A 14,828-nucleotide genomic window follows, 5' to 3' on the forward strand; every position below is an offset into this window, starting at 1 on the left:
AGCTAGAAATTATGTGTAGCCACTTCAAGCTTAAAATGTGATATAAAAAGGATATATTCCAAGAAGCAAGATCAAATTTCTCCTTAAATATTTTGATATATTATTAGGTTTTATGAAAAATTAATCTTGCTTAATACTTGCCGTTTTTTCTTACTTCAATTTTATAAGTAAAATAAAAGAATATTTTTAACCAAACCCCAAATATATGTTCTTGAATTCCTTTCCATTTACCACAGTGTATTTTAAAAATATTGTCATTTTCTGTGTGCTTCACAGGGAAACAAAAAAGGTTGGGAAAAACTCACTTATACAATTCCAATTATCTGTGTCTATGCTTAAAGGATGTATTTAAATACCTAGCTATCATCTATCTGTCTATCTAGATGGCAGCAGTAAAAGCATCTCGTCTGCGTCCTTTTTCCTCTCTTAACCACTCACAAGTGCATGAATATGCATTTTCCCTTCAAAGCGTAGTACAGAGCAGAATATTCATTATGAGACAAGATATATTAATGCCATTCTGATGAAAGAATGGCCCATAAGCCCATATGTGTGCATATACAAACCCCCAGGGCTGAGGAAGTTCTCTAAGTATAGATTGTAGGTGAATAAAAAACTAAAAGCAATTTAAAGCCAAGCCAAGCATTGTAGGTTAATTTTGAAGTTTTTCCTTAATTCTGTGATGCCATAAAGTTTCAATTGGAACTAAAGGAAAGTGGGCAGTATAAAAGATGATCAATCCCCTGCGTCTCAACTCCCGAAATGTCCAAAATATCCAAAAAAGTCTATGTATGTATATATGTGTGGTGAGTCACTCATTTCTTCCCTTCCATCACTAATTTACTTACTCGAGTAGTTTTCTCTGAAGTCATCTATCACTTGGGCAGTTAGCTCCTATTATTTTAGATCTGAGACACCAGAATACCTGCTAGCTCTCCTGGCACTCTGATGTGATTCTGAGGTTGTAAATGCCTCCCAATTAACAAAGACTTTTCATTATTTTGAACTCTCTGTGTCACTGCCTTTGTTTTCCCTAGAAGACAAAATGACAAGGTTTTTCAAATGAGTTTTCTTATTTTCTGCAATATGTATTTTTAAATCACACTGACAGTTTTATTCCACGGCTCAGCAGCAATTGCTCAGCTCTCAGAAACAGCTCTATCCCAGCAAAAGCACTCGGGGAAGAAGAGGTGTAAGGAGATGGATTTCAGCTTCGTGCTTCGGAGGAGTTGTTGTAAATCATGGTATGGGAGGAGGAAGACAGATATAAAAATGATGAAATGTGCCTTGATAGCAGTGTGTTTTGAATCACTATTTTGCTAGGCAGGTGAAATTCTCACAACTTTTTCTCGCTGGGGCTATACTTGATGAAGTTTGCATGCCAGCATCATCTGTAGGATCAACGCCTACTCTCTTTTCTGCACAGGACCACGCTCACTGCACTTCGTAGGGAGCAGAATTCAAGCCTGGACTGTTTCAGGAGATGCCTAACCTTTCCAAGACAGGGCTTCTCCCAATCTTCCCTATGTTGTGAAGGGTTTGTTTATAAGGTGATGTCAGCCTTGTAGCGATGGGACTGCTTCCTGAATTGCTTAGAGTTAGCTACAATTTACCAGCCTCTAAAGTGGCATTAAGGCACTGTTCATTTTTTAATGAGTATTAAATTTACTTTTAGCCAAACCCTCTAGCTGACAATGAAGTGCTCGCTGGGCTTGCTATTGGCTCCCTCTTTGCTAATTGCTCTGCTGCTGGTAATTACTCTCTTTCTCTCTTTGGATGCAGGGGCTTAATATGTTTGAGCCTTGTACTTAATTTCAAAAGTAGGAACAGCAGTAAAACTCTCCAGATTTCAAGTCTCTGAGTAGGGTCTCTCCACAATTATGAAGCAGACTCACAAGGTGTAATAGAAAGAACGTGGGTTGTGGTAGAAGATCTAGGTTGACGTCCGTCCTGACTACATCACTTTCAACTGGGGATCAGCAAACTGCCCCCTTGTGGACCAAATCCAGCCCACCATCTCTTTTGGTTCTAATAGATTGTGGCTTAATTTTTTTTTTTTTTTGGCACTTTTTAATGTTCAGGGAAGAAAATAATAAAAAAAACCCCACAAACATTTCATGATTATATACAGTTCAGATTGCAGTGTTGGTAAGTAAAATGCCCTCTAACAGTCACACTCGTTCATTCGCTCATGTTCTATGGCTGCTTCTTCATTTTAACAGTAGAGTTGAGTAGTTGCAACAGCAGCTGCATGGTTCACGGAGCCTAAAATATTTACTGTCTGGCCCTTTACAGAAGAAATTTGCTGATCCCTGATTCTAACAGTTGATTGAGCCTAGAGCATTAAGCTACTCTCAGAGTCTCAGTTGATTCATCTGTAGACAGGGATCAATAACATGGCCACATCACAGAGCTATTGTGGAGAACAAATGAGGTCGTTAATCTCTCAGCATTTGGAAATCTCATTGTTAAAAAACCCAGAATTATTGGTTGTTGGCTGTTTAAAAAGAATGACTGATTATTAGTTATTTTGTTCCAATAGTTGTAATGTCCTCCTACCAATTTGACTGAGTTTATTTTTAAATAGATGATATGTAATCTATTTAATACATTGATGTATGTTAGGTATGATTCAGAAAAAGGCATTTAACAGCATTTACACAAATACTTTGGAGAAGGGATTGGCTGCCCACTCCAGTGTTCTTGCCTAGGGAACCCCATGAACAGAGAAGCCTGGTGGGCTACAGTGCATGGGGTCGCAAAAGAGACATGACTTAGTGACTAAAATAACAACATACAAATACTTACTAGATGTCTACCATAAACCGGTACCCATCCTTGAAGGTAGGTTATATAAAAATGCAACTCCTTCATTTTCTCCAAATATTTCTGGGAAAAGTTCTCAAAAGTGTACCTACATGTATAATTTTTTACAGTTGATCTACTTATGGTGCATCTATGCATCCTTCTAATTGTTCCCAGATCACTAAGTGAAGACAAAGTAGATCCACATTCTTCAAACACATTTGGGCTCTTTCTACAATTGCATGTAAAATTGAGGGAACAATCAAGGTATTTATTCTACTCCTCAAACTGAAGTGATATCTACCTTTATAACAAACTTTAATAATTAAGGAGGTTGTTTAAATTTTTCACCTCAAATTTTCCTCCCTCCTACCCCCACCATACACACAAGCTTTTGGATAAAAATCCAATAAAGATTTCTTTCTGATGAGATGAAGGCATTTGCCATGCTGCTAATGAAGGAAGAAATAGAGGAAATCCATTTGGTTCTTTTCTGATTCTTGTCCAAAAGCAATTGCCTCCCGCTGTGGACTGTTCTCAGTGTTCAAACAGCGCTGGTTTAGGTCCAAACCTTCAGTCTATTTTGATCTCAGAGAGCTCACTTCTTTGATGTCTATCAGCAGCTTCTAAAGTGCTGTGCCAGGTTTAATCAAAGGTACATAGCTTCAGCAAGAATAAATGGCAAGAAATGATCACAGTGCCGCATGCGAGGGCTTTAAGCAGCCTCCAGACTTTGCGGGACTGGGCCCCCCTCCTCCGAGGACAAATGCAGGAACCCTAGAGCGTCTGTCTCAGATGAAATAATTGCAGAAAAACACAACAAAAGGGAAGCAGGCCGAAATTCTCAAGCCCTCTGATTCCGCTATGCAACCGATACTCCTCTCTCTTTGGCGGCGGCGGTCCAACACGGCGCTGCGGGTTTCTGTCAATGGTGTGTGAACTGGTGGGGAATCCGAGTCCGCACCCGGATCCTCGGGGGCCTTGGAGGTGGGGGCAGGCAGGTGGGTGGGAGGGGACCCAGCGCGATAACACTGATGCCCCGATAACACCGAGCCTACCCTTGCCAGGGCCCCGCGCTTGAACAGTGAGTGGCTCTTTTAATCACATGGAGGAGCACAGAGACGGCAATGTTTTCCATGTGATCCATAACAGAGCGAAAAGCCCTTTTCATCTTTCTGCTGATTCCATCAGTAGAGTACAGTCTCTTCTGAGAATTTTAGATCTGTCATCTCTAAAATACACACACACACACACACACACACACACACAGATATATTCCAATAAAGCCCTTAATATAACAATATCTTAAATTTTAGCATCTTATAAGATCGATGTCTAATGCTTTCTTCCCATTCCTCAGTGTATTATTGAAAGCACTTCTAGAGGTTTTCATTCTATATTGGAGACCACTGCTACATTAGCTAAACAAGTTATGGTTATTTTCTGAAAACAATCCAAAGTCACAGGATTTTTTTATTCTTGTAGGCTACAACCCACGATGGAATAAAAGCCTGACCACTTCTCCTGATCTTATGTTGTTAATCACTCTTGTACATTTTTATTTCTCTCTCTCTGCCTAAGAAAAACTCTCCCACCAACCCTCCTGCGATGTCATCCTATCACATGTCTTTAAATATTATAAAAATTCTGACACTTACCAAAAGTTTAGCTCCAAACTGGAACACTTACCCCAGCTATAGATTCACATATCCCTTTTAACAAGTCTCAGACCAGATTCCTTGTCTGTCTCCAAACCTGCCTCTCCCATAGTCCTCCTCGTCTCAGTAAATTCTGCAACTCTCAACCAGTTGCAGACTAAAGTTAAAAGAGACTAAAAAAGAGACTAAAGTTAAGGACTAAAGGATTAAAGGAGTAAGACTAAAGGTTTCACCTTTAACTTTCTATGTCTTAGACCCTCCCTTCAGCAGATCCTGTTGTCTGGACCTTCAGAAGACATGTAAACAGTTTATATCACCTTCTCCACTAACTCTAGTTCATGCCACCATCATCTCTCACACAGTTTATTGCAACAACTTCTTATGGATCTCTGTGCCCAGTGTAGAATGAACTGTTTAAAACACAGACTAGATCAGGTCAAGTCTTTGCTCAACATTCTCCAATGGCTTCCCTTCTCACTCAGATACAGAGAATCTCACTCCCCTTACCTTTGGATCTGATTACCCTGAGTTCTCTGAGCTCCAGCCTCTTGCTAGTCACTGGACAATCTCCTATCCCAGGATCTTTGCACTTGCTCTTCTGCCAGATAGTCAATCTTCTTCCTTTTTCACTGCTTTTCTGTCTTGGCTCAGATGTCCTAGTCTCAGTGAGTCCTTTCCTGATCACCCTAATTTAAAATTGTAAATTATCCTATTCTTCCCAATTCTTTTTCCTACTTTTTCTTCTCTCTATCTGACAAACCACACATTCTATCTATCAATCTATCTATCATCTATCTATCTATTTTCTGTTTCCTTATACTCAGAGTATAAGCTCCCTGGGGCTGGAGATTTTTTTTCTTCACTCATTGCTGTGTTCCCAGTGAAAGAACAGAGCCTGCAATATAACAGCACCACCAAAAATGTATCTGAATGAATGAATGGATGGATGGATGGACATGGACTACGGGTGAAAAGGACATACAGCAAAATTTGGTTGTGTCCACTGCCATAGGATTGATGGTGATTTTAATCTTTTCATTATAGCTTTTCATAGTTTATAGAAAATAAAGAATGTTACCCTCATCATCAGAAAAAAATGTGATTAAATGTATTTTAATGTTTAAACAATGATATGAGGAGAAGAGTAAGTCAAAAAGCAGCATTATGTGTGGATGGATATATTTTAAATATGCACAAATATATGCACAGAGAGGGCTGCCTAGGTGGTGCTTGTTGTAAAAAACTGTCTGCCAATGCAGGAGACATAAGATGTGGGTTTGATCCCTGGGTCAGGAAAATACCCTGGAGGAGGGCATAGCAACCACCTCCAGTATTCATGCCTGGAGAATCCCATGGACAGAAGAACCTGGCGGGCTACAGTCCACAGGCCAGCAAAGAGTCAGACACAACAGAAGCAACTTAGAGTGCATGCACACATGCACATGAAGAAATAAAACAAAAAGAAAACTGGCGAAAATGTTTAGTGTCTTCAAGTGCCAAAACTGTGGGTCATTTTTTAATATTCTAGCTTATTTCTGTCTATTCAGTTCCATTCAGTTCAGTCACTCAGTCGTGTCTGACTCTTTGCAACCCCATGGACTGTAGCATGTCAAGCTTCCCTGTCTATCATCAACTCCCAGAGCTTACTCAAACTCATGTCCATCGAGTCGGTGATGCCATCCAACCGTCTCATCCTCTGTGATCCCCTTCTCTTTCCCCTTCAATAATTCCCAACATCAGGGTCTTTTCCAATGAGTCGGTTCTTTGCATCACGTGGCCAAAGTATTGGAGTTTCAGCTTCAGCATCAGTCCTTCCAATGAATATTCAGGACTGATTTCTTTTAGGATTGACTGGTTTGATCTCCTTGCAGTCCAAGGGACTCTCAAGAGTCTTCTCCAACACCACAGTTCAAAAGCATCAATTCTTCAGTGCTCAGCTTTCTTTATAGTCCAACTCTCACATCCATACATGAATACTGGAAAAACCATAGCTTTGACTATACGGACCTTTGTTGGCAAAGTAATGTCTCTGCTTTTTAATATGCTGTCTAGGTTGGTCATAGTTTTCTTCCAAGGAGCAAGCGTCTTTTAATTTCATGGCTGCAGTCACCATCTGCAGTGATTTTGGAGCCCCCCAAATTAGTCTCTCACTATTTCCATTGTTTCCCCATCTATTTGCCATGAAGTGATAGGACCAGATGCCATGATCTTCATTTTCTGAATGTTGAGTTTTAAGCCAACTTTTTCACTCTTCTCTTTCACTTTCATCAAGAGGCTCTTTAGTTCCTCTTCACTTTCTGCCATAAGGGTCGTGTCATCTGTATATCTGAGGTTATTGATATTTCTCCCAGCAATCTTGATTCCAGCTTGTGCTTCATCCAGCTCGGCATTTTGCGTGATGTACTCTGCATCATGTTAAATAAGCAGGGTGAAAATATACAGCCTTGACATACTCCTTTCCTGATTTGGAACCAGTTTGTTGTTCCATGTCCAGTTCTAACTATTGCTTCTTGACTTGCATACAGATTTCTCAGGAGGCAGGTAAGGAGGTCTGGAATTCCCATCTCTTTAAGAATTTTCCATAGTTCGTTGTGATCTACACAAAGGCTTTGGCGTAGTCAATAAAGCAGAAATAGATTTTTTTTTGGAACTCTCTTACTTTTTTGATGATACAATGGATGTTGGAAATTTGATTTCTGGTTCCTCTGCCTTTTCTAAATCCAGCTTGAACATCTGGAAGTTCATGATTCGCATACTGTTGAAGCCTGGCTTAGAGAATTTTAGGCGTTACTTTTCTAGCATATGAGATAAGTGCAATTGTGTGGTAGTTTGAGCATTCTTTGGTATTGCCTTTCTTAGGGATTGGAATGGAAACTGACCTTTCTCAATCCTGTGGCCACTGCTGAGTTTTCCAAATTTGCTGGCATATTGAGTGCAGCACTTTCACAGCAGCATCTTTAGGATTTGAAATAGGTCAACTGGAATTCCATCACCTCCACTAGCTTTGTTCGTAGTGATGCTTTCTAAGGCCCACTTGACTTCACATTCAAGGATGTCTGGCTCTAGGTGAGTGATCATACCATCGTGGTTATCTGGGTCATGATCTTTTTTTCTATAATTCTTCTGTGTGTTCTTGCCACATCTTCTTAGTACCTTCTGCTTCTCTTAGTTCCATACCATTTCTGTCCTTTATTGTGCCCATCTGTGCATTAAATGTTCCCTTGGTATCTGCAATTTTCTGAAGAGATCTCTATTCTTTCCAATTCTATTGTTTTCCTCTATTTCTTTGCATTGATCACTGAGGAAGGCTTTCTATCTCTCCTTGTTATTCTTTGGAGCTCTGCATTCAAATGGGTATATCTTTCCTTTTCTCCTTTGTCTTTAGCTTCTCTCTTTTCTCAGTTATTTGTAAGGGCTCCTCAGACAACCATTTTGCCTTTTTGCATTTCTTTTTCTTGGGGATGGTCTTGATCACTGCCTCCTGTACAATGTCACAAACCTCTGTCCATAGTTTTTCGGGCACTCTGCCTATCACATCTAATCCCTTGAATCTATTTGTGACTTCCATCCTATAATTGTAAGGGATTTGATTTAGGTCATACCTGAATGGTCTAGTAGTTTTCCCCACTTTCTTCAGTTTAAGCCTGAATTTGGCAATAAGGAGTTCATGATCTGAGCCACAGTCAGCTTCTGGTCTTATTTTTGCTGACTGTATAGAGCTTCTCCATCTTTCGCTGCAAAGAATATAATCAATCTGTTTTCGATATTGACCATCTGGTGATGTTCATATGTAGAGTTTTCTCTTGTGTTGTTAGAAGAGGAGGTTTTCTATGACCAGTGCATTCTCTTGGCAAACTCTGTTCGCCTTTATCTTGCTTTGTTTTGTACTCCAAGGCCAAATTTGCCTGTTACTCCAGGAATCTCTTGACTTCCTACTTTTGCATTCCAGTCCCCTATAATAAAAAGGACATCTTTTTTGGGTGTGAGTTCTAGAAGGTCTTGTATGACTTCATAGAACTGTTCAACTTCAACTTCTTCAGCATTACTGATTGGCTCATGAACTTTGATTACTGTGATATTGAATGGTGTGCCTTGGAAATGAACAGAGATCATTCTGTTGTTTTTGAGATTGCATCCAAGTACTGCATTTCAGACTCTTTTGTTGACTATGATGGCTACTCCATTTCTTCTAAGGGATTCTTCCCCACAGTACTAGATATAAATCATCTGAGTTAAATTTGTCCATTCCAGTCCATTTTATTTCACTGATTCCTAAAATGTCGATGTTCATTCTTGCCATCTCCTCTTTGACCACTTCCAATTACCTTGATTCATGGACCTAACATTCCAGGTTCCTGTGCAGTATTGTTCTTTACAGCATCGGATTTCACTTCCATCACCAGTCACATCCACAACTGGGTGCTGTTTTTGCTTTGGCTCTGTCTCCATTCTTTCTGGAGTTATGTCTCCACTGTTCTCCAGTAGCATATTGGGCACCTACTGACCTGGGGAGTTCATCCTTCAATGTCCTTTCTTTTTGCCTTTTCATACTGTTCATGGGGTTCTCAAGGCAAGAATACTGAAATGGTTTGCCATTTCCTTCTTCACTGGACCATGTTTTGTCAGAACTCTCCACTGTGACCCGTCCGTCTTGGGTGGCCCTACATGGCATGGCTTATAGTTTCATTGAGTTAGACATGGTTGTGGTCCATGTGTCATTAATGATCATGCATTTAACCTCTATTTCAAAGGCCATATATACATCCATATAAAAGGAAGAATAAGAAGTCAGTAAGCATAGCTATCAGTTACTCCTGAGTAGTCCTAATTAAGTTGCTACGACTTGTGTTATTTAAATTTAAAAAATCATTCATTTCTTTAGCTTCCTGTTTTCCTATTGAGGAATAAAATTTGACTCAGAGAAGTGATTTCATCTCTTTGTCCTAAACTGATTTTTTTTATATCTGTCAAGAATGTTTTACAAATGTGTATCCTGGATTGTTAAATTAAAATTTTCAGTGGAATGTAGTGGGATTGCTTTGTTTTCAATTCTTTAAGCTGTAACAATGATCTGATAACCCTGTATTTAAAAACTACTTTAAATAACACTGTATTTTCAATATATTCTTTGAAATTTTAATAAAATGCACTTAAATAATAGTCCTTTAACAAATTTCCCTGTTGCCACCAGGATATTTGCTAAAATGAAGGGGTTTTCTTTTACCCTTGGCTTTGATAGCAATTAATCAATGTAATGATGATCAAAGCCTCTTCTGCCTAGCCTCTGATTTGGATTTGTAGCATCTGTTGCTGGATATTGCATTTTGAAGAAATTAGCTGGGATGTTTATTTTGTAGAACCCACTTTACTGTCACAAAGGAGAAGCATTTGTGTTTCTTTGACTATGTGAAATCAGACAAACTTTGTCCTCTGGGATCTAGGGGAGATGGCTTACTTCAGCTCCCTTCTTTTCTAGACATGAGATCTATCTTCCAAGTCCAAGCCAAGTGGTTCCTCAAAATGGACATTGCTTAAAGCTGGTCCCAGATCTCAGCTCAGGAAAAGAGAGCCTGAGTGTCTAGGGAGCGAATTGTACTCGGCACCTCCCCAGTTTCATGGCCAGAAGAGGGAAGCCACATTGCTGGGCTTCAGCCCCTGTATGGTCATCTACAAGGTCCTCAACCCCTGTTGCTTTCAAAGTGTCAATTACACCAAAACTTATTGTTAATATTGTGTGTGTGTTAGTCACTCAGTCGTGTCTGACTCTTTGTGATCCTGTGGGGTGTTTCCCTCCAGGCTCCTCCATCCATGTGATTTTCCAGGCAAGAATATTTGAGTGGGTTGCCGTTTCCTTCTCCAGGGGATCTTCCTGACCCAGGGATCAAATCTGGGTTTCCTACATTGCAGGCAGACTCTACCATCTGAGCTACCAGGGAAGCCTTATTAATGTCAAGTCTTATTATTGATATTAGATACTGCTTAATATTAAATCATTTGTATAATACTTTCATGGTCATAATAAAATGTCCAAATTCCCTTAAACAGAAGAAGCTAATGAAACTAAATATCCATGGTAGATGTCCATCTCCTTCTTAATAAAACAAAATTTAATTAAAACTTAGTATTAAGTAATTTTTACTTTTATTAAAGCAAATCTAATAGAAATGTAATGGTTGTATCCCTCTGTGCACCCCCGGTACTGTTCTCACAGTGAAATCCTTCTTTGTATTATCTTAGTTTTTAATATTTATTTTTAATTGATTGATGATTGCTTTACAATATTGGTTTGGTTTCTGTCATACAGCAATATGAATTAACCATAGGTGTACATATGTCCTGTCTTTGTATTATCTGTATCAGTATTACAAAGTAAGCTCCCATTACCTTTCTTCTCAGAGAACAATGTGTTTGTTTGGTTTCTTTCTTAGGATGGAATAAAACATTCATCCCATTCAGAGTGGGGGAGGGGAAGAGGATATTGGTTATAAGAAATTGTCTTCTTCCAGCTTAGTTTTTTGATGTCTCAAAAGATTTATTTTTGTTCTCTATAATTTAAAAAATATTATAAAATATGATGTATGAGTTGCATATGGTTGTTTACAGTAGAGGGGATAGCAGGAAGAAAGAATATAACATCGGCTATACTTAGAATACACTCGGTATTACAGCTCTTCCTACTGTATTCTTTAGAACAGGAAAGACAGACTACTTGCACGGTGGCACCCAGCCAATGTCTAACTAGAATCAATTGCTTTGCCAACAAGGCACACAAAAGATGTTCCTTGTTTGCAAACTGAGTTTCCCTCAAAGACACCTTTTCTCCAGTCTCACAAAACGGAGATCAAGACAATTCCTTTCTGTTGCTTCTTTATGCTGTTTCTCTTCTCCTCACTTTCAGAAACACTTCTGGAAGAAGGCAAGTCTGAATCCAATCCCAGGGGATAAGGAGACATTACACTTCACACTATGATCTCTTCATTCCAGCTGTGTGACCGCAGCGTGGAATTGTTCTGAAAGACAGTGGCCCATGTTACAATTACCTACATAAAAATTCACTGGGCAGCCTTTATTTCTGAAGTTTCTTTATTTGTGTACAGTCTTTTATCTCACCATATTGTGGCCAGATTGAGAGAATTGGGGGTGCAGAGGGGGCAGAGGGGTGTTGAAGGAGCCAATTCTGAGAGGGGAGAATGGGAGGGGAAAAGACAAAGCGCTCCTTCACTTCCAGCTTCTCCTGACCTTTATTTGCTCCTTCACTAACCTCTAGAGCGGAGAAGGCAATGGCACCCCACTCCAGTACTCTTGCCTGGAGAATCCCATGGACGGAGGAGCCTGGTAGGCTGCAGTCCGTGGGGTCGCTGAGAGTCGGACACAACTGAGCGACTTCTCTTTCACTTTTCACTTTCCTGCATTGGAGAAGGAGATGGCAACCCACTCCAGTGTTCTTGCCTGGAGAATCCCAGGGACGGGGGAGCCTGGTGGGCTGCTGTCTATGGGGCTGCACAGAGTCGGACACGACTGAAGTGACTTAGCAGCAGCAGCAGCAACCTCTAGAGGGTTAAAGCGAAAGTGAAATTGGGAGCCGCATCTAGATGGAGAGGTAGTTCTCTCTCTCTCTTGTTCTCTTTCCCTTCCTCACTATTGCATGTGTTTTCTTCATGTCCATCTCTTAAAACCCTCTCCCCCCGCTATGAAAAAAAAGCTCTATCTCATGTCCATTTTCTTCACACCAGTTAGATTTCCCTTCTTTCCCTTTAATTTACAGTCCTTTATGGAGGTTTTCATCACTCCTGCAACCCAAGTTTCAGGGTCCCAAACAGCCTTCTAATTTTGCAAGTGCTGTTGGCTCCATCCACAAGGCAAATAGGCATTTATTTGTATCTTACTCAGGAACCTCTCAAAAATTTAAAACATTTGTTCCTGTGACAAAAATAGATTCTGGATATTGAGCTGCTTACCTAGACAAACTTTTAGGATATAATTTTGGAGACATGCATTATATTTGGAGAAGGCAATGGCAACCCACTCCAGTACTCTTGCCTGGAAAATCCCATGGACGAAGAAGCCTGGTAGGCTGCAGTCCATGGGGTTGCTAGGAGTCGGACACGGCTGAGCGACTTCACTTTCACTTTTCACTTTCGTGCACTGGAGAAGGAAATAGCAACCCACTCCAGTATTCTTGCCTGGAGAATCCCAGGGGCAGAGGAGCCTGGAGGGCTGCCGTCTATGGGGCCGCAGAGAGTCAGACACGACTGAAGTGACTTAGCAGCAGCAGCAGCAGCATTATATTTAAAGAAAGCTTCCCTGTTAGCTCAGTTGGTAAAGAATCTGTCTGCAATGCAGGAGACCCTGGTTCAATGCCTGGGTCGGAAAGATACCCTGGAGAAGGGAGAGGCTACCCACTCCTGTATTCTTGGGCTTCCCTGGTGGCTCAGACGATAAACAATCCTCCTGCATTATGGAAGACCTGGGTTCAATCCCTGGGTCGGGAAGGTCCCCTGGAAAAGGGAGTGGCTCCCTTCTCCAGTATTCTGGCCTGGAGAATTCCATGGACAGAGGAGCCTGGCAGGCTACAGTCCATGGGGTTGTAAAGAGTCGGACACGACTGAGCAACTTTCACTTGCACATAAAAGATCTACATATACAATATGAAAGATGCATATAAATGCATCAGTGCAAATATATATGCAAAGATGCATGTAAATAATTGGAGAAATAACATTGAGGTCCAAACAGGGGTTTTAAATCAATGATTGTTTTTTTACTTTTGATTAAAATTAAAGTGTATTTGGTGGGCTATATTTCTCCATAAAGAGTTTTTGTTTAGATAAAACAAAATGTCAGATATGAATTTAGGATACTAAGATAGTCACTGTGTTGTTGTTATTCAGTCACTCAGTCCTGTCAGATTCTTTGTGGCCCCATGGACTGCAGCACGCCAGGCTTCCCTGTCCTTCACTGTCTCCTGGAGTTTGTTTAAACTCATGTCCATTGAATCGGTGATGCCATCCAACCATCTCCAACCATCTCATCCTCTGTCGTCCCCTTCTCCTCAGATTTGAAATAAATTTTATTTATTTATTTATGCCTATTTTGAGATGATTCTTAATTATTACCCTAGAAATCTGGGATATATTTATAAGTTTCCAGAAGGAATTCTGAAACTAAAAGCTTTTTTTTATAGTGGGGGGAAAGGGTTTTAAGAGAGCAAACATTTATTTCATAGGCAAGTAAAAGGATATTCATATGATGCTAAAAATGACAAATAAAGGTGAGCTTGTTGGAGTTTATTATTGTGATTATTAAGAGCTAGCCCATGGAGACAATAACAATATGTCTCCTCTTACACTGAAAATATCTAACATTTTTTTTCTGAATGATCCTGTCTATAGAAACTCTGCTATTCACATACATAGTCCTATAATGCATTTTCCAATCAACGTATAAGGAATTTACAAAATAATTATCCCAGGCTTAATTCTGCTTGACAGCTTGTGAAGCAGGTAGGTTGACAATTCTGGTTTTCTTCTTATTTCAGAAAAGGCACAAAATCAAAAGGCCACTAGCAACTCAGGATTACTGTATCAGTAAGGATGGGCTAAATTATACCAGGAAAACAAACTCTGAAAGCTTGGTGACTTAACCAAACCAAGAATTCTTCTTCCTCATGCCCTATTCCAGTGTATTAATAGTTGTGTGTGTGGACAGTGGTGGTATGAATTTTTCCACTCATGGATACTTAGGGACAGAACTCCCAACAAGCTTACCTGATTTGCCTCAACGTGTCATTCAAATGAAAGTCTTCAATTTGGAGTCATTTGTTGTAATAAGCAGATTATTAAATTACAAGAATCTTGAATGTATTATTCTCTGTTTATGGAACTTTGAGGAAGAAAGAGAAATGGAGGCTGAACTGTGAAAATTTCACTCAACTCTCCATCACGTAAATTTTCATATCTCTCTGAAGATGAGATTCTTTTCAGGCCTGTAGCTACCAAATATAAAATAAAAGTGAACACTGAAAATGGCTCAATGCTCTTCATTATTTTCAAGAGAAATCATATGATCAAGTGTATCACTAGTGAAGATGGTGACTTTTGCAAAAGCAAATTCTGTTATTTTCTTACCAAGTTTCAGCAGAAGAAAGAAAAGGAAACAATGGGAGACACTGGTTGAGGAATTCTCTGAAGAGACCATAGAGTGTCTCTTGAGTAAACAGCATCCAGTTGCAAGCTCTTTTTATAGTACCACAATAGCATCCCCTTGGGAAGTCAAGACATCTCTAGATATACCATTGTTTCCCTAACAATCTCCCCAAGGCCTGATGTTCGGGAGGATAGCAACCATCAGATATGCAAAATGAAG

The 14,828-nt window shown here is 39.9% G+C and overlaps 1 protein-coding gene across 2 annotated transcripts in view; it reads right to left on the reverse strand.

Moving 5' to 3' along the window:
* The window catches only part of LOC145516678 (uncharacterized), a 744,489-nt gene that overhangs the window by 40,459 nt on the left and 689,202 nt on the right, over positions 1-14,828 (reverse strand). Inside the window, exon 6 of one of the 2 annotated variants that reach the window (XR_014061652.1) lies at positions 849-1,033. The exons of the other annotated variant lie outside the window; for it this stretch is intronic. The gene's annotated coding sequence lies outside the window, so the exon portion shown is untranslated. The remainder of the gene's footprint in view (positions 1-848; positions 1,034-14,828) is intronic. 2 annotated transcript variants of the gene reach the window in all.

This window comes from Giraffa tippelskirchi, chromosome 8 (genome assembly GCF_054371585.1).
Source record: "Giraffa tippelskirchi isolate mGirTip1 chromosome 8, T2T-mGirTip1v1.2.pri, whole genome shotgun sequence".
Classification (NCBI taxonomy): domain Eukaryota; kingdom Metazoa; phylum Chordata; class Mammalia; order Artiodactyla; family Giraffidae; genus Giraffa; species Giraffa tippelskirchi.